The sequence below is a fragment of the Balaenoptera physalus genome (assembly GCF_965194825.1).
Source record: "Balaenoptera physalus genome assembly, chromosome: 13".
NCBI classification, from domain to species: Eukaryota; Metazoa; Chordata; class Mammalia; order Artiodactyla; family Balaenopteridae; genus Balaenoptera; species Balaenoptera physalus.
The window spans coordinates 65,903,900-65,924,185 of record NC_138892.1 but is presented as its reverse complement, the minus strand read 5'-3'; the positions used below and the strand labels follow the sequence as shown (position 1 = coordinate 65,924,185).

The following is a 20,286-nucleotide window of genomic DNA, read 5'->3' as shown; positions in this document are numbered from 1 at the left end:
GGAGATGCCTGCGGGTGGCCTCCAGAAGGGCATGGAAGCTCTGTGCCACTTCCCACATGCTTTGCCCAATGCATTTATTTCATCTGCCCATTCCTGAGTTGTATTCTCTTACAATAAACAAGTAATCTAGTAAGCAAAATGTTTTCCTGAGTTCTGTGAACTGCTCTAGCAAATTATCAAATCCAAGGAGGGGGTCATGGGAAACCCTGATTTATAGCTGGTTGGTCAGAAGCACAGGTGACAACCTGGATTGTGATTGATATCTGAAGTCGTGGTGGAGGGCAGTCTTGTGGGACTGAGCCCTTAAACTTTGGAGTCTGTGCTAACCACAGGTAGATAGTATCAGAATTGAATTGAATTGTAGGACAGCTGACTGGTGTCAGAGAACTGGTCAGTGTGGGGAAAAACCCACACATCTGATCACAGAAGCGTGAGGGTAAGAGTAAAGGAAAACACCGAACATTTTCCCAAGACACTACTAGTACATATATATTTGTTAGTGTATCAGAAATATCATGTATATGGTATCACTGTTTTCACTATTATATATTCTGTTTTCCAGTAACAATCACTGGAAATACAATCACAATAACAGAAAAATAGATTCCATTTATATAATCTGTAAAAAAAAAAAAACAACTAAGACTAATCCTGAACAAGAAACATGTGGAATCAGTATGAAGAAAAACCACCTATTTCTGTCCTAAGTAGAAGATCTCAGTGAGTAGAGAATTTCACTTTTCTGGATCAGAATACTGAATATTGCAAAATATTCTCAGGCACTGACATCAGTGGTAGTGGTTTAGGGCCATTTCAATAGCTCCCATGCAACTGCTCTTGGAAGTTTATGGAACTTGGGAGGACATGCTTAGAGAACCAATAAACACTCCCGGGGTTTCCTGTAAATGTAGGCAGGTCAAAAGGGAGGGAACACATATCTAATAGCAGCTCATGAAAGCAAGCATCCCTCTGCCAAATCCTTCCAAATAGTTTATGTGACTCCATCTTTCATGCCCAGGTATGGCCAGGAGCAATGTGGATATCATGTTAAACAACTTGAGCTGGTGATTCTACTTCTGGGACTCTTTTTAAAGCAAATAACCTAAAATACAGACCAGTATTTAGGTACAAAGATGTCAAGAACAATATTAAACAGAAAAACCTGACAAAAAGTCTAATAGTTCCACAATTATGAAAGAGTTCATATTAACCCAAATCAAATTAAAGCATGCCAGATTCTTGCTTTTCCCTCATTCATCAGATCTAATGGGTTATCAAGTTGTCTTAATTCTACTTTCTAAATATTTCTCAGATGTTGGCTTCTTAAAGATGAAGTTCTAGGGAAATCAGATATTCTAAATAAGATATGTGGCTGGTTATGTTTTTTACCAAGACCGTTTATCTCTGAAGGAGTACATTTGTTACCTCCAAAATAAATAAGGAGCTGACACCAAAGGATTAATTTCTATTTTTGAAAAAATTAGTATGAGTATCATAATTCAACATAATGCAGTTATTGACTTTTTTGTTTAATTAAATTGTTTTATTGAAAATGAGGTTCTGATACATCTTAATAAAGTATAAAATACTGAAAATGTCAGTGACAAGTTTGGAAGCCAGAAGACACCTGGCCCAGAAATTGGCATGGTAGGATTAGAAAGTATCAAGAATTATTGACTGAGGAGATGACTTCTACTTCTGACAATATAGTACATTAATTGACTCAAACAATGTTTTTGGTTTAAATAACTAACAAGCTGAATTTTAAAAAATTAATGTGTTGCCAAGATGACATTTTTAGCTCTTCACAGTTCACAAATGAAGTGAAAGCAGAAATCCTAGAAGTTAAGCATATACCCAAACCAGCTAGATGCAGGGGCAGAAGATAAAACCTAGAGACCATCTAGGCTAATGAGTCTAATAGGAAAATTCTAATAGAAATGATCCTAATAGGAGAACTCCAACAGTGAGAATGATACACATTCACTGGAATGAATCCCAGAAGCATTATAGCCTAGCAGTTAAGAGCATAGATTCTGGGTCCAAACTGCCTGGGTTTAAATCCCAGCTCTTCCAATGACCTTGAAGAAGGCACTTTTCCTCCCTGTTGATCAGTTTCTTTATCTGTAAAATAAGGATAATCATGTAACTATCTCATATGGTTGTTCAGAGCATTAAATTAGTTAATATATATAAAGATCTTAGAGACGGGGAGTGGAAACAAGATGGCAGAGTACAGGGACATAAGCTCAACTCTTCTTATGAGCACACCAAAATCACAACTAACTGCTGAACAACCATCAACTAAAAACACCAGAACCTAACAAAATGATACTCAACATCCAAAGACAAAGAAGAAGCCACAATGAAATCGTAGGAGGGGTACAATCACAATAAATCAAATCCATTACCTGTTGGGTGGGGGACCGACAAACTGGAAAATAATTATATCATTTCATCCCACAGGAGTGAAGTTCTGAGCCCCACATCAGGCTCCCCAACTTGGGGGTTTGGCAGTGGGAGGAGGAGCCCCCAGAGCATCTGGATTTGAAGGTCAGCAGGGTTTGATTGCAGGAATTCCACAGGACTGGGGGAAATGATATTCCACTCTTGGAGGGTGCACACAAGGATTCATATGACTAGAACCCAGGGGAAAAAGCACTGACCTCATAAGAGCATGGGCCGGACCTACCTGTTGGTATTGGAGGGTCTCCTGCAGAGATGGGGGGCAGTTATGGTGCACTGTGGGGACAAACACACTGGTGGCAGTAGTTCTGGGGAGTACTCATTGGCATCAGCCCTCCTGGAGGCTGCCATTTTCTCACCAAGTCCTGGCCCCACCCAACAACCTGTAAGCTCCAGTGCTGGGACACCTCAGGCCAAACAACCAACAGGGTGGGAACATAGCACCAGCCATCAGCAGACAGGCTACCTAAACTATTCCTGAGCCCACAGCTACCCACTAGACACGCCTTGACACGGCCCTGCCCAAAAGAGTGACAAGACCCAGTTCCACCCAACAGTGGGAAGGAACCAGTCCCTTCCACCAGGAAGCCTGCACAAGCCTCTTAACCCAGCCTCATCCATCATGGGGCAGACAGCAGAAGCAGGAAGAACTACAACCCTGCAGCCTGTGAAATGGAAACCACAATCACCGAAAGGTAGGCAAGAAGAGATGGCAGAGGAGTATGTCCCAGATGAAGGAACAAGATAAAACCTCAGAAGAACAACTAAGTGAAGTGGAGATAGGCAATCTACCTGAAAAAGAATTCAGAGTAATGATAGTAAAGATGATCCAAGATTTCGGAAAAAGAATGGAGGCACAGACCGAGAAGATACAAGAAATGTTTAACCAAGAGCTAGAAAGTCTAAAGAACAAACAGAAAGAGATAAACAATACAATAACTGAAATGAAAAATACACTAGAAGAAATCAATAGCAGAATATATCAGGCAGAAGAACGGATGAGTGAGCTGGAAGACAGAATGGTGGAAATAACTGCTACAGAACAGAATAAAGAAAAAAGAATGGAAAGAAATGAGGACAGTCTAAGAGGCTTCTGAGATAACATTAAATACAACAACATCCACATTAATAGGGGTTCCAGAAGGAGAAGAGAAAGAAAGGAATTGAGAAAATACTTGAAGAGATAATAAGCAAAAACTTCCCTAACATGGGAAAGGAAACAGTCACACAAGTCCAGGAAGTGCAGAGAGCCCCATACAGGATAAAGTCAAGGAGGAACTTGCCAAGACATTTATTAATCAAAAATTAAAGACAAACAGAAAATATTAAAAGCAGCAAGGGAAAAGCAACAAATAACATACAGGGGAATTCCCATAAGGTCATCAGCTGATTTTTCAGTAGAAACTCTGCAGTACAGAAGGAAGTGGCATGATATATTTAAAGTGATGAAAGGGAAAAAACTACAACCAAGAAGATTCTACCCAGCAAGGCTCTCATTCAGATTTGATGGAGAAATCAAAAACACTGCACGCAAGCAAGGCTAAGAGAATTCAACACCTCCAGACCAGCTTTGCAACAAATGCTAAAGGAACTTCTCTAGGCAGAAAAAATAAAGCCCACAACTAGAAACAAGAAAATTACAAATGGGAAAGCTCACTGAAAAAGGCAAAAATACACTAAATGTAGGAAATCATCCACACACAAATATGATATCAAAACCAGAAATCATGAGAAAAGGAGAGTACAAATGCAGGATATTAGAAATGCATCTGAAATTAAAAGACCATCAATTTAAAAAAATATTGTTTATATATAGACTGCTATATCAAAACCTCATGGTAACTGCAAACCGAAAATTTACAATAAATACACACACACAAAAAGAAAAGGGAATCCAAACACAGCCCTAAAGTTAGTCATCAAATCACAAGAGAAGAGAACAAAAGAAGAAGGGAAGAAAAAGGACTTACAAAAACAAATCCAAATCAATTAACAAAATTGCAATAAGGACATACATATCAATAATTACCTTAAAATTAAACAGATTACATATTCTAACCTAAAGACATAGACTGGTTGAATGAATACAATAACAAGACACATATAAATGCTGTCTACAAGAGACCCCCTTCAGACCTAGGGACACATACAGACTGAAAGTGAGGGGATGGAAAAGAATATTCCATGCAAATGGAAATCAAAAGAAAGCTGGAGTAGCAATTCTCATATCAGACAAAATAGACTTTAAAATAAAGACTATTACAAGAGACAAAGAAGGACACTACATAACAGTCAAGGGATCAATCCAACAACCCTCAGAATGGGAGAAAATATTTGCAAATGAAGCAACTGACAAAGGATTAATGTCCAAAATTTACAAGCAGCTCATGCAGCTCAATATCAAAAAATCAAACAACCCAATCCAAAAATGGGCAGAAGACCTGAATAGACATTTCTCCAAAGAAGATATACAGACTGCCAACAAACACATGAAAGAATGCTCAACATCATTAAACATTAGAGAAATGCAAATCAAAACTACAATGAGATATCATCTCACACCCGTCAGAATGGCCATCATCAAAAAATCTACAAACAATAAATGCTGGAGAGGGTGTGGAGAAAAGGGAGATACACCCAGATACAAAATCAATATGGAAACAAAGGCCTTAAATGACATATTAGACTACAGATGCACTTAACTGGTATTTATAGAGCATTACATCCGAAAGCAGCGGAATACACATTCTTTTCAAGTCCACACAGAACATTCTCCAGGAGAGATCACATGCTGGGACACAAAGCAAGCCTTGGTAAATTTTTAAAAATTGAAATCATATCAAACAACTTTCTGACCAAAATGCTATGAGATTAGAAGTCGAGTACAAGAAAAAAAAAAACTGTAAAATACAAAAAGACATGGAGGCTAAGCAATATTCTACTCAACACCCAATGGATCACTGAAGAAATCAAAGAGGAAATTAAAAAAAATACCTAGAGAGAAATGAAAACAAAAGCATGATGATCCAAAACCTATGGGACACAGCAAAAGCAGTTCTAAGAGGGAAGTTCATACCAATACAATCTTACCTCAAGAAACAAGAAAAATGACAAATAAACAATGTAAGCTTACAATAAAGCAACTAGAGAAAAAAGAACAAACAAAACCCAAAGTTAGCAGAAGGAAAGAAATCATAAAGATCAAAGCAGAAATAAAAATGGCATAGAATCCAAGAAATCAATAGAAAAGATCAATGAAACTAAAAGGTGGTTCTTTGAGAAGATAAATAAAATTGATAAACCTTTAGCCAGACTCATCAAGAAAAAATGGGAGAGGGCTCAACTCAATAAAATTAGAAATAAAAAAGGAGACCTTACAACGGATATCACAGAAATACAAAGGATCATAAGAGATTATTACAAGCAACTATATGCCAATAAAATGGACAACCTGGAATAAATGGGCTAATTCGTAGAAAGGTACAATCTCCCAACACTGAAACAGGAAGATATAGAAAATATGAACAGACCAATCACAAGTACTGAAATTGAAACTGTGATTTTAAAAAACTCCCCAAAAGTCCAGAACCAGATGGCTTCACAGGTGAATTCTATAAAAGGTTTAGTGAAGAGTTAACACCTGTCCTTCTGAAATTCTTCCAAAAAATTGCAGAGGAAGGAATACTCCCAAACTCATTCTATGATGCCAGCGTCACCCTGATGCCAAAACCAAAGACACCACAAAAAAAGATTACTGACCAATATTACTGATGAACATAAATGCACAATTCCTCAACAAAATACTAGCAAACCGAATCTAACAATACATTAAAAGGATCATACACCATGATCAAGTGGGATTTATCCCAGTGACGCAAGGATTCTTCAATATCCACAAATCAATCAGTGTGATACACCACATTAACAAACTGAAGAATAAAAACCATATGATCATCTCAACAGCTGCAGAAAAAGCTTTTGAAAAAATTCAACACCGATTTATAATAAAAACTCTCCACTGGGGCTTCCCTGGTGGCGCAGCGGTTGAGAGTCTGCCTGCCAATGCAGGGGACACGGGTTCGAGCCCTGGTCTGGGAAGATCCCACATGCCACAGAGCAACTGGGCCCGTGAGCCACAATTACTGAGCCTGCACGTCTGGAGCATGTGCTCCACAGCAAGAGAGGCCGCGATAGTGAGAGGCCCGCGCACCGCGATGAAGAGAGGCCCCCGCTTGCCACAACTAGAGAAAACCCTCGCACAGAAACGAAGACCCAACACAGCAAAAATAAATAAATTAATTAATTTTTTAAAAAAAAGGAATTAAGTTAAAAAAAAAAAAATTAAAAAAAAAAAAAAAAAAAAAACTCTCCAGAAAGTGGGCATAGAGGGAACAAACCTCAACATAATAAAGACCATATATGACAAACCTACAGGTAACATCATACTCAATGGTGAAAAGCTAAAGCATTTCCTCTAAGATCAGAAAGAAGACAAGGATTTTGATTCTCCCCACTTTTACTGAACATAGTTTTGGAACATAGTTTTGGAACATACTATACTTAGAAAATCCTAAGGATGCTACCAGAAAACTACTAGAGCTCATCAATGAATTTGGTAAAATTACAGGATACAAAATTTATACAGAGAAATCAGTTGCATTTTTATACACTAACAACAAAAAATCAGAGAGAGAAATTCAAGGAACAATCCCACTTACCATCACAACAAAAAGAAAAAAATACCTAGGAATAAACCTACCTAAGGAGGCAAAACTCCTGTACTCTGAAAACTATAAGATGCTGATGAAGGAAATCAATGGTGACACAAACAGATGGAAAGATATACCATGTTCTTGGATCGGAAGAATCAATATGGTCAAAATGACCATACTGCCCAGGGAATCTACAGATTCAGTGCAATCCCTATCAAATTACCAAGACCATTTTTCTCAGAACTAGAACAAAAAAATCTTAAAATTTATACGGAGGCCCAGAAGACCCCAAATAGTCAAAGCAATCCTGAGAAAGAAAAACGGAGTTGGAAGAATCAGGCTCCCTGACTTCAGACTATACTATAAAGCTACACTAATCAAAACAGTATGGTACTGGCACAAAAACAGACTTATAGATCAATGGAACAGGATAGAAAGCCCAGAAATAAATCCACACACCTATGGTCTATTAATATACGGCAAAGGAGGCAAGAATAATACAATGGAGAAGAGACAGTCTCTTCAAAAAATGGTAGTGGGAAAACTGGACAGCTACATATAAAAGAATGAAATTAGAACATTCTCTAACACCATACACAAAAATAAACTCAAAATTGATTAAAGACCTAAAACTAAGACAAGACACTATAAAACTCTTAGAGGAAAATATAGGCAGAACACTCTCTGACATAAATCGCAGCAATATCTTTTTTATCTGTCTCCTAGAGTAATGGAAATAAAAACAAAAATAAACAAATGGGACCTAATTAAATTCAAAAGCTTTTGCACAGCAAAGGAAACCACATACAAAATGAAAAGACAACCCACAGAATGGGAGAAAATATTCACAAACAATGTGACTGACAAGGGATTATTCTCCAAAATTTACAAACAGCACATGCAGCTCAATATCTAAAAAACAAAGAACCCAATCAAAAAATAGGCAGAAGACCTAAATAGACATTTCTCTAAAGAAGACATACAGATGGTCAAGGGGCACATGCAAAGATGCTCAACATCGCATATTATTAGAGAAATGCAAATCAAAACAACAATGAGATATCACTTCACACTAGTCACAATGTCCATCATCAAAAAGTCTAAAAACAGTCATTGCTGGAGAGGCTGTTGAGAAACATGAACCCTCCTACACTGTTGGTGAAAATATAAATTTGTATAGCCTCTATGTAGAACAGTATGGAGGTTCCTTAAAAAACTAAACATAGAGTTACCATATGATCCAGTAATCCCACTCCTGGCCATATATATGGAGAAAACCATGGTTTAAAAAGATACCTGCACCCCAATGTTTATAGCAGCACTGTTTACAATAGCCAAGACATGGAAGCAACCTAAATTTCCATTAACAGATTAATGGATAAAGAAGATGTGGTACATATATAGAAAGGAATATTACTCAGCCATTAAAAAGAATGAAATAATGCCATTTGCAGCAATGAATGGATGTGTACATTATCATACTAAGTGAAGTAAGGTGGACAGAGAAAGACAAATATCACATGATATCACTTATATGTGGAATCTAAAAAAAATGATACAAATGAACTTATTTACAAAATATAAACAGACTCACAGACTTAGAAAACAAAGTTATGGTTACCAAAGGGGAAAAGAGGGGGGAGGAATAAATTGGGAGTTTGGGATTAACATATACACACTATATAAAATAGATAATCAACACAGACCTACTGTATAGTACAGGGAACTCTACTCAGTATTCTGTAATAACCTAAATGGGAAGAGAATTTGTGGAAGAATAGATACATGGATATGTATAACTGTATTACTTTGCTGTATACCTGAAACTAACACAACATTGTAAATCAACTGTATTCCAATATAAAATAAAACATTTTTAAAATGCTATACAAATATAAATATATCAAACATTAAATAAAATAAAGTTCTTAGAATGCCTAGCAGATAGCAAGAACTATATAATTGTTATAAATAGGGACAACAACATGTGTGTAATCATAAATAAGGAATAATTCACCATGTGGACAGGGGCCATGATAAAATTGGGTCTTTTGACATTGGAGTTGGTTAAATGAAGAGGAGGGAATTTCTTGAAAATTCATAACTACAGCTGGTGCTCAGAAAAGTTTGAGGTCTGAATTCATGCCGTGGTTTGTTTTTTTTTTTTTTTTTTTGTCTGAAACCCCTCAAGCAGTATGATATGTGGAATCTAAAAAATCATACAAACGAATATAAATGTAAAACAGAAACAGGTCACAGGTATAGAAAACAAACTAGTGGTTAGCAAAGGGGAGAGGGAAGGTGGGAGTGGCAAATTAGGGATTGGGGATTAAGAGATAAAAACTACTATGCATAAAATAGATAAGCAACAAGGATATATGGTATAGCACAGGGAATTATAAGCATTATCTTCTAATCACTTTTAATGGAGTATAGTCTGTGAAAATATTGAATCACTGTGCTGCACACCTAAACTAATATAGTATTGTGAATCAACTATACTCCAATTTTAAAAAGTGGGGCTGACACCCAGGTAACAATTAGAATGAAATAAATATCCTTTCTGTGAAAATAGAAACTTCAACTCAGACCACAACATTGAATTTTATGGCCAGAAAAATTATCTTTCAGGAAATAAAGTCATTTTCAGGCAAACGAAAACATTTCTTTACTGAGAGATGGATACTTAAAGAGAATTCTAAAGGATCCAATTTAGACATGAGAAAATGATCCCTAATGGAAGATTTGAGATGCAAAAAGACATAGTGAGTTCAAGGAGCCTGCCTATATTTTATAAGGTCTCATGTGGAGGTGGGCTGGTATTGCATTTGTCACTTGTACCCAAAATGATATTCAATATTTATGAAGTGTTTTGAGTGCCTTCTATAAAAGATACATACAGATCCCAAGTGTTACGGTTTAATAAAACAATACCAAAATTACTGATAAATATTATCAGAAAAGTCAATATTTGTAGTTTGTAATTCTATTGTTAGCATTTCATTTCATTGGCATGCGTAGGCAATATTGATATAAATAACTTTTAATTGTATACTCTAATAAATAATTGTTTTTTTAATTTAATAAGTTATGTGATCTATAACATGTATAGGGAAAATCACATCAAATAAAGTCTCCTGTGTTTTTTCTATATGTTGTAAAACATCATTATGGTGCTATAATAATTTGTATTTTGTTTGTAATTGTACCTTCATAAGTATAATTGTCATAAATCACGTTTCTTCAGCATTCTGTAAGCACCACATAAATAACAACCATATTACAGTATTTTTAAAAAGAAAGGGCAAGCAATGATATGGTAAATATCTGGGCATATCTAAACAAAACTGACTGAATAAATAAAATAGTAATAATATCTAATTTAAGGGGGAGAAAGGAAAAACTAAATTACTGGATTGAAAGGGCATATAAATTGGGGATGATGTTGTTTTGAGTTAAAGTGTTTTATGGCCTTCATATTATCTTGAAAGAAGATAAAGATACTAATTTTAGAGAGGAGATCAAGATGGCAGAGTAGAAGGACATGGAGCTCACCTCCTCCCAAAAATACATCAAAAATACATCTACATGTGGAACAGTTCTCACAGAATACCTACTGAACGCTGGCGGAAGATATCATACTATCAAAGCTGCAAGAAAGGTCACTGCATAACTGGGTAGGAAGAAAGGAGAAGAAAAGGAATCAGGATGGGACCTGTGGCCCTGGGAGGGAGCTGTGAAAGAGAAAGGTTCTCTCACCCTGGGAACCCCCTTCCTCTGCTGGGAGATCAGCTGGGACAGACAGGGAGCTTCAGAGACTCAGAGGAGAGTGCAGCAGCCAGATTGTGGCAGGCAGAATGGAGAGAGAGCAGCACAGACAATCTGGCCACCTCGCTGCACTCCCCAGCTTGAGACACGCATCTGATGGTGCATGCAGGGGCTGGGTGCTGAAACTCATGCTTCAGCAGACAGACACAGGGAGAGGACTGGGGTCGGTTGCATATAGACAGCCTGAAGAGACTGTAGTTCAGTCTGGGCCACAACCAAGAGTGTATACAGGACGGAGCTCGGGTCTGCCATAGAAGCCCCATTGTTAATGGGTGTGTGAGGTGAAGGGTGGGGCTCCACCACCACAGCCTCATTCTCACCTTGCTCACAGTGGGCACGGCTCCACCTCTATGAGCTCTGGGAGTGTGCAAGTGCTGGTGGGTGGCCCACATGCAGAGGTGGGACTGAAATTTGGGCTGTGTCCCAGAGGCTGTTTGAAGTCAGTGGATTTACACCACTGCCAGTGGCTTTGTAAGCTCAGGGCCTGTGGGACATCCGAGAGGATTACTGGTGCTCCAGTGGCTGGGGTGGGTCCAGTGTTAGCAGCTGTGGGCTTTGCAGGCACGTGCACATGAAGGTGGGGCTGGGGTCTGGGCTGATTCCATAGCTCCCACAGATGGGCCCAATGCCTGAGTTCCTCAGATCTGTACTGGTAGATTTGCACTGGTGGTTTGTGAATACAGCGCCTGAGGGACATCTGGGCCTATTGCCTGCGTTCCCATGGTTGAGGTGGGGCTGAGGTCAGTGCCAACAACAGTGTACTTTGTGAGCCTGCACATCAGATGACAGGTGACACCACAAAGCACTTCCCTGTGGACAGCTCCTGCAGAGGAATACTCAGTGACTTCTCTCTCAGTGGGAGTACTCCAGTTGGGCCTATCTCACGCCACAGCTCAGAAAAGGATCTGGGGGCTTCTACTCCAACTGGGGAGCAGACCCTGCCACCAGCAGGGCTGTGAAAACCACCTAGCAAAGAGGAGGTGCTGCTTAACATACAGTGCAGGCTCTGGTCACCACAACACCAATCACACCTCCTATCAAGGGGATAACAGCCAGCACATACTGAGGAAACACGTGGCAGGCATCCAGATTAAAAACAGCCCTCGCACCAAAAATATTAGACTCATGCAGGCTACGCAGGGATGCCCCCACATAAAAACAGCCCTTCAGGACCATAGTAGATAACGGTTTCTCCAAAATTCATAGAGTCAGACAAATATAAATAAAACGAAGAAGCAGAGGAACCATTCCCAATTAAGAGAACAAGAGGATCCTCCTGAAAGAACAAACAATGAAACAGACCTATCCAGTCTACTAGATCTCAAGTTGAAAAAGGAGGTAATAAAAATACTGAAGGAATTAAGAGGGGCTATCGATAGAAATGCAGATCACTGTAAAAAGGAACTAGAAACTATAAAGAGGAGCCAATTAAACTTTAAAAACTCATTTGCTGAGACAAAAGCTGACCTAAAGGCAATAAATAGCAAACTAAATAATGCAAAAAACAAATAAGTGATCTGGGAGACAGAAAAATGAAAATCACCCAATCAAAACAACAGACAGAAGGACCAAAAAAAAAAAAAAAATGAAAGCAAGATATGAAACCTATGGGATAATATAAAGCATGCCAATCTATGCATAATAGGGATCCCAGAAGGAGAAGAAAGAGAAAAGGGATAGAAAATGTATTTGAAGAAATTATAGCTGAAAACTTCCCAAACCTAAAGAAGGAAACTGATGTCTAGGTACAGGAAAAACAGAGGGTCCCAAACAAGGTGAATCCAAACAGACCTACACGAAGACATACTATAATTGAAATGGCAAAAGTTAAAGAGAGGATTCTAAAGGCAGCAAGAGAAAAACAAAGAGTTAATTATAAGGGAAGCCCTGAAAGGCTATCAGCTGATTCTATACAGAAACGTTGCATTCAAAGCCCTGAAGGGGAAAAACCTGCAACGTAGGATACTTTATCCAGCAAGTTTATCATTTAGAATAGAAGGGAAGAGAAAGAATTTCTCAGACAAGCAAAAATTAAAAGAATACAGCAATACTAAACCTATCTTAAAAGAAATATTGAAAGGTCGTCTTTAGAAAAGAAATAAGAATCTATAGAAAAGAGAAAATCACAATTGGAAAGTAAATCACTTAAATAAGCCAGTACACAGATTTAAAAACAAACAAACAAACAAAAAACTTGTGAAAGCAATGATAACTACAATGAACAGCAAAAGGATAAACATGAAGATGTAAAAGAGGACATCAAATCATAAAATGTGGGGGAGGTGAGTACAAATGTAATTTTCTTTTTCTTCTTTTTTTTAGAATGTATTTGAGCCTATATGACTACTAGCCTAAGGCAAGTAGATATAGTAATGGGTTGACTTACTTGAAAAACAGGGTAACCACAAATCAAAAACATACAATAGATTCACAAAAACCAAAAAGAAGAGAACACAAGCATAATACAAAAGAAAACCATCAAACCACAAAAGGAAAAACAAAAAGAAAAAGAAAGAAACCATCTAGAAGAAATACAAATCAACTGGAAAACAAGGTTTAAGATGGCAATACATACATATCTATCAATAATTACCTTAAATGCCAATGGACTAAATGCTCTAATCAAAAGACATAGAGTGGCAGACTGGATTAAAAAAAATCAGAGCCTACGATATGCTGCCTACAAGATGCCACTTTGGGCAAAGGACACACATAGATTGACAGTGAGGGAATGGAAAAAGGTATTTCATGCAAATGGAAATGACAAGAAAGTGGAGGTCACAATACTCATATCAGACAAAAAAAAAGACTTTAAAACAAAGGCCATAAAGAAAGATAAAGAAAGACACTATATAATGATAGAGAGATCAATACAAGAAGAGGATACTACACTTGTTAACATATATGCAACCAATATAGGAGCACCTAAATATATAAAGCAAATATCAATACACTAACAGACATAAAGAGAGAAATTGACAGGAATACAATAATAGTAGGAGATTTTAATACCCCACTGACATCAATGGACAAATCTTCCAGGCAGAAAATCAGTACGGAGATAGAGATCCTAAATGACACAATAGAACAGTTAGACTTAATTAATATTTTCACGACATTACATCAGAAAAAACCAGAATGCACATTCTTTTCAAGTGCATATGGAACATTCTCTAGGATAGACACAAAACAAGCCTCAACAAATTTAAGACGATAGAAATTATTTCAAGCATCTTTTCTGAACACAATAGCATGAAACTAGAAGTAAACCACAGAAAAAGAAATGAGACAAAAATGATTACCTGGAGACTAAATAACATGCTACTAAAGAACCAATGGGTCAACAATGAAATCAAAGAGGATATTAAATAATACCTTGAGACAAATGACAATGAGAACACAACCATACAAATTCTGTGGGATGATCATAGTCTATGGGATGCAGTAAAAGCAGCCTAAGAGGGAAGTTCACAGCAATACAGGCCTTCCTCAAAAAACAAGAAAAAAATATCAAATCAACAACCTAATCTACCACCTAGAAGAATCAGAAAAGGAAGAAAAAACAAAACCTAAAGTCAGCACAAGGAAGGAATAATAAAGATCAGAGACGAAATAAATAAAATAGAGATTAAAAAACTAGAAAAATAATCAATAAAATCAAGAGCTGGTTCTTTGAAAGGGTAAACAAAACCGACAAACCTCTGGCAGGGCTCACCAAGAAGAAAAGAGAGAGGACCAAAATAAAATAAGAAATGAAAGAGGAAAAATGAGAACTGATACTCAAAATACAAAAACCCATAAGAGAAAACTCTGAGCAATTACATGCCAACAAATTGGGCAACCCGGAAGAAATGGACAAGTTTCTAGAAACATACAGCCCACCAAAACTGAATCAAGAAGAAATAGATAATTTGAACAGCTTATCACTAGAAGTGAAGTAGAATCTGTAATTTAAAAAATCCCCTGCAAACAAAAGTCCAGGACTAGATGGCTTCACTGGGGAATTCTACCAACCATAAAATGAAGAACTTACATTGATACTTCTCAAAACAAAAACCCCCAAAACCAACCAAACAAACAAAAAACCAAAAGAATTTCATCATCAATTAGATGATAGGGTAAAAGGAAGTGAATAAAAAATGATTCTCAGGTTTCTGTCTTTGGTGACTGAGGGGTCCCATTGATTAAAAAGGTGACCCGGGAAAACAAGTATGTTTGAGGGAAAGATGATAAACTCAGTTTTGAATATGTTGTGTTTGATGAGCCTATGAGACAGTGATGAGACATCCAGGAGGCACTTGAAGCTAGAGTCCTGAAGTTCAGGAAAATTACTTGGGCTGAATATATGAGTTAAAGAACCATCAACAAGCTTACACAGAGAGAGCCCACTCATAAGAGAAGATGCTCTAAGACAGAGTTTCATATACCAGAAAAATTTAATGAAAAGAGAGGAAGAGAAACTCACAAAGGGTCCCTGCACTCATTCAGCATGGTCAATCATGCACCTATGCCTCTCTGATCTGAAGGGTCCCCTGGAGGTCATGAGGCCCAATGCCCTCTGTTTATAGGTGAGGAGACTGGGTCCCAAAGAGGGGAAAGTGACCTATAACTCCTTCCTCTAGCTCCATCACTCACTAACCCACCCATCATCCCTATTTCTCTTTTTCTTCCTAACCTGCTAAGAACCATCATGTCTCAGTTCAAGGGTCATTTCCTCAGGGAAACCCTCGCTCTCCATCCCGACACAGTAATTTTCTTTTGGTATACTTGTTTCTCTTTTATTATGCTAGTTATAATTGTAAAAAAAAAACAACTTTTTTAGAGTATGTAAGAAAGTTTTTCCCATCCTCCCTCAACCTGTCCCCACTCTCTGCAGACTACCTCTGTCTTATTACCCTGCTTTGTCTTCACAGCACTTACCAGCACCTGCTATTTTAAAATACATTTATTATCAATTTTCTCTTCTACTGAAACGTAAACTCAAAGATTTTGTCTGTTTTGGTCATTACTCTATTTCTAGCACATAAAAGAGTGCCTAACATATGAAAAGGGCTCAGTATATATTTACTGAGTGACTGAATGCATTTGTTTCACATCTGTCTGATTTTTGAGTAAGTTCTGTGAAGACAGAGACTATGTCAGTATTTTTCATCATCTCCTCAGAGCTTAGCACAGTGCCTGGCACTTAGTAAAGGTTTATAGAATAAACGCATGAAAACACCATAAAGCTAGATTTTGCATAAGCTTGTTCTATTTTTAATGCACCACACATAGGAGATCATAAAAATATTTTTGGTTATTGAATAAGTAAAAGAATTAATGAAATAAATAATCATATGATCCACAGGCAACCCCACTGGTAAGACCATAAGTTGCATTGGCAGTGAGATGTTACATACACTCTATGGCCTGTGTCCTCTTTGAAGGAAGGGGCTAGTTTGAGGTCTCTGTAGCTTTCTTGAATGGATGGTAATGGGGCTGTACAGAGTCAGAGGACCTTGACGTGAGCCTCAGCTACTGTGCAGGCCGTCAGACTTTGGGCAAGGAGGAAAATCTGAATCTGAATCTCTGTTTTCTCATTTGAGTTATCTCCCAAGGTCTACATGACAAACTATATAGAAATAGGCCTTAAAGTCTAGTTTCTGGTCCTAATTCCAACACCAGTTGGTTTAGTTTAGGAACCTTGGATTTGTCAGTTCACTTCAGAGAGGATTGGTTACATTGTTGGAAAAAATAGGGATAACAACATGTCCATAATGAAGTAAAATTGATTAGAAAACAAAAGTAATTTGCTAATGTATGAACTCCATTTCTGATGAGAACTAACTTACGTAGTTCATGGTCTTTAAAAAGCCAATTGATTCTTCTTGGTTTAGTCTAAACATGCTGCTGGGTACAGAGTAGTCTCCCCAGTTTCTACCTAACATATTTTGTTATTTTAATTGTCTTCTCAATATTTAAGAATTTCCCTCTTTCCATATCCTTCTACAGTATTTACCCTTTGGGATTCATCATCTGGCACTGAACGACTCTAGAAGCTTTCTGTATCCTGTCTGTACGCAGGTTCTCTCTGCCATGGTTTCAAGCTGCTGCAATTCCTCGGACAAAATTAAAGTGGTGAATGCATAAGTAGCCTAAAATCCTATGCATATACTAGAAATATATATGGGAATCCTCCACTCTATTTGCAAATTAAAGCCAGATGATGATACTGTTCTACATCTATTTATATGGAAATCAACTATTTTAAATTGTAATACCCAGTGCTGGCAAGATTTGGTGAGTCTTATATGACCTTATACATTATTGGTAGCATTATATTTGGTACAATAATTTTGGCAACATGAAATCTAAGTTCTCTCTTTTGGAAATTTATCTTAAACAAATGATTCAAAGAAGAGAAAAAACTGTGTAGGAAAATATATATTCCAGGGTTATTTTCAAGACAATGACACAAGGATCAACCTAAAAGATCTAATAACTGGAGAATAGCTACTTTATTTTTGTAGAAACAAATGACAGAATATTATCTAATGATTAAAATGATAATTATAGAGGAGAGACAGAAGGAATATATTCATGATATCTAGTAAAAAGATCAGAATACATGATTAGTATAAATTCATTAAATTATGTAAAAATATGCACACAATAGGGGCTTACGTGGAATTAACAATGGAAAAATAAACAGCTGAGTTGTTTGGGCAGTAACAGAATGGTCAGTTGTCTTGATTTTACATTTTTTAAAATGTTTTTTTATATTTTCAATGAAAAATATCTTTATGGGGGGTAATATGCAATCCAAGTTCTACCCTTTTGCTTCAAATTCAGCAATTAATTAAGCTCAATCCAACAAAATATATGCACCTCTTCCTCTTCCCATTCTATTTCTACCCTGTATATTCTCTAACAAGATTGAACTTGGTCTGAGAAGCCATTTCTTCAAGAAGGAGTCTTAAATGCTCAGCTGGAGAATGGAACTGGCTCAAGTAGTTTAATTTTTCTCTTAGTTATTCTGCTTTATTCTTATTTCTGTCCCCTGTCTACTAACTCTTTAATCCCAAGTTTGTGGTCTAGGAAATGTGGCTGGAGGATACGGTCTTGAGGCCACTGGGAAGGTTGAAGGATATCGAAAGTTTCCTGGTAGAAAAGGAAAGAAAGAAGCTTTTTAAGGGAAGAGAAGGTCTTGAAGTGAAGACAAGAGGAGCTGTGCTCTGGTATAGTAGGAAGAAAGGGGTATCAAAAATGTCCTTTTTTTGTCTCCATTTCTTACCCTAGTTGCAGACTTTGTGGTCTTCCTGAGTAACTCTTTGTAGACACAAGGTGTTTAGACTTTTAGATAATGAAAACTTTCAAAAAATCTTGTTTTGTGACAAGAATGTAAAAGAGAGTTACAGATTTTGCTTTATCTCTGAAAAATTCTAAGAAGCTGTGCAATTAAGGCTGTGATTTCTACAGATTTGGTGTTGCTTGGAGATGGGCCCTGAACTAAATGACCTCTCAAATTACTTTCAGCTTAAGATCCTGGCATTTATCTAGGAAATCTTCAACCAGAGAATACTCCAAACTCGCTCCATAATTCAGAAATGCTCCATTCAGCTCCCCCCCCACTGAAGTTATAGCCCCCCCCCCGTTATATCCCAAAGGAATCTTGAACTTCATCTTATAAATGAAGGGAAAGGACAGATTACAGATTAATAAAGTGGCAAGTTGCTCAACCTCATAAATATCTCATCCCAGCTCTGTCATTACCTACTTTTGCCAGTTTGGCAAGGCAGTTTTTGCTTCTTCTTCTTGAGCTCAGTTCCCTCTGCTGTGCAATGAAAGGTTTGGAACCTAGTAAGATTACTCACATCTCATGGGATGGGAAGGACCAAGAAGGACTGTTGAGTCTCGCTCTAACATGGAGACCTGAGTCGTTGCCTTCTGTGTCACTTTGAGAGTGAATGATGTGCAATGCTCAAAGAACTCAGACTTCAGGAAAAGCTGGTTTTCTTTCCCAACCAGTTGAAAACTGTGTTTAATGCAGTTAAATAGTCACCTTGTGTTTAGTTTTGGATAAAGCCTAAAGTGTTGGTATGCATGGGCTCTGGTTTGAGTCAGTACCTATTAAGAAGCTTTAGCCATCCTCCTTTTCTTCCTTCTTCTTCCTCCTTTATCACTTTTGGTTCTAAGGAGGGCTCCTGGCCAGTTTGTGTGACTTGTATCATTTTTCTCTGGTCTCTCTCTACTTGGTACCCATACACCAGGCTGGTTCTTAAAGAGTGAGAGGGAGTAATGAGGGCCCCAGGGAGCTGGGAACTAATCAGTACTCATGGGGAAACAGCAGTAGCCAGTTATCTGGACCCCTGGCACTCCTGCCTCTATTGTGGTCCTGAGAAAGAGGAGGATATGGGGTGGACACTGAGGGCCTATAAACCCTTCTGCTAGCCAGAGACCAGCCTGGGGCTTCCTCAGGTTTGACAAAACTCAACCTCAGTGTACACTTACATGCACATATACTACTACCCACACTCTCTCACATATATGCAAACAGATAAGCCTTTTAGAATCACAGGATTCTATGGAGCATAAAGGATCACATGGATCATTTTATTTCAATCTCCAATCTGATGCATGAGTCCCATACAACATGCCCCGTAAGTGACCATCCAGCCTCTGTTTGAACTTCCTCAGGAACTCTCTTCCATCAGCTAAAGTTTCTTTGCCTCCATCCTGATCCAAATCTTGATATTATATTACCTATGTGACCATTTCCACAAACACCTAAACAAGCTTTAGTATCTCTTCTCAAAAACAAAACAAAATCAAAAGCAAGAAGCAAAAACAAACAAAAAACCCCTTGACTTTCCTTAAACCTACTGCTCCATTTTCTCAATCTCCTTCACAGCAAAACTTCTCAGTAAATTTATCTATGGTTGCTCTTTGTACTTTTTCAGTTGCCATTCTCTCCTCATCTTATTCCAGCTAGCTGAAACTTCTCTTGTCAATATTGTCAACCCCTTTAAAACCAATGTTGCAAAACCCAATGGTAACTTTTCTGTTTTCTTCTTATTTGAATTTTCAGTGGCATCCAACACAGCTGACCTCTCTATCGTCCTTGTAGCATTCTCTTTCCTTGGATTTTGTGACACAAAAATTTCCTGATTTTCTTTCTTACTTAATGGGTGCTGCTCCTGTTTCTCTTGCTGGGTCATTGTCAGCTTGAACTAGAAATGCTGGACTGCTCCAGATCTCATTCCCAGGACCTCCTCTTCACTTCATTTTCCTTAGATGTTCT

At 37.7% G+C, this 20,286-nt stretch overlaps 1 long non-coding RNA gene across 2 annotated transcripts in view; it reads left to right on the top strand.

The window, feature by feature from the left end:
* LOC309641488 overlaps window positions 1-17,135 on the top strand; it is a 78,053-nt gene extending 60,918 nt beyond the window's left edge. For both annotated transcript variants that reach the window (XR_014252631.1, XR_014252632.1), the window contains exons 2-3: window positions 2,467-2,553; window positions 16,998-17,135. This is a non-coding gene — a long non-coding RNA (uncharacterized lncRNA). The remainder of the gene's footprint in view (window positions 1-2,466; window positions 2,554-16,997) is intronic.
* Window positions 17,136-20,286: the final 3,151 nt, after the last annotated feature.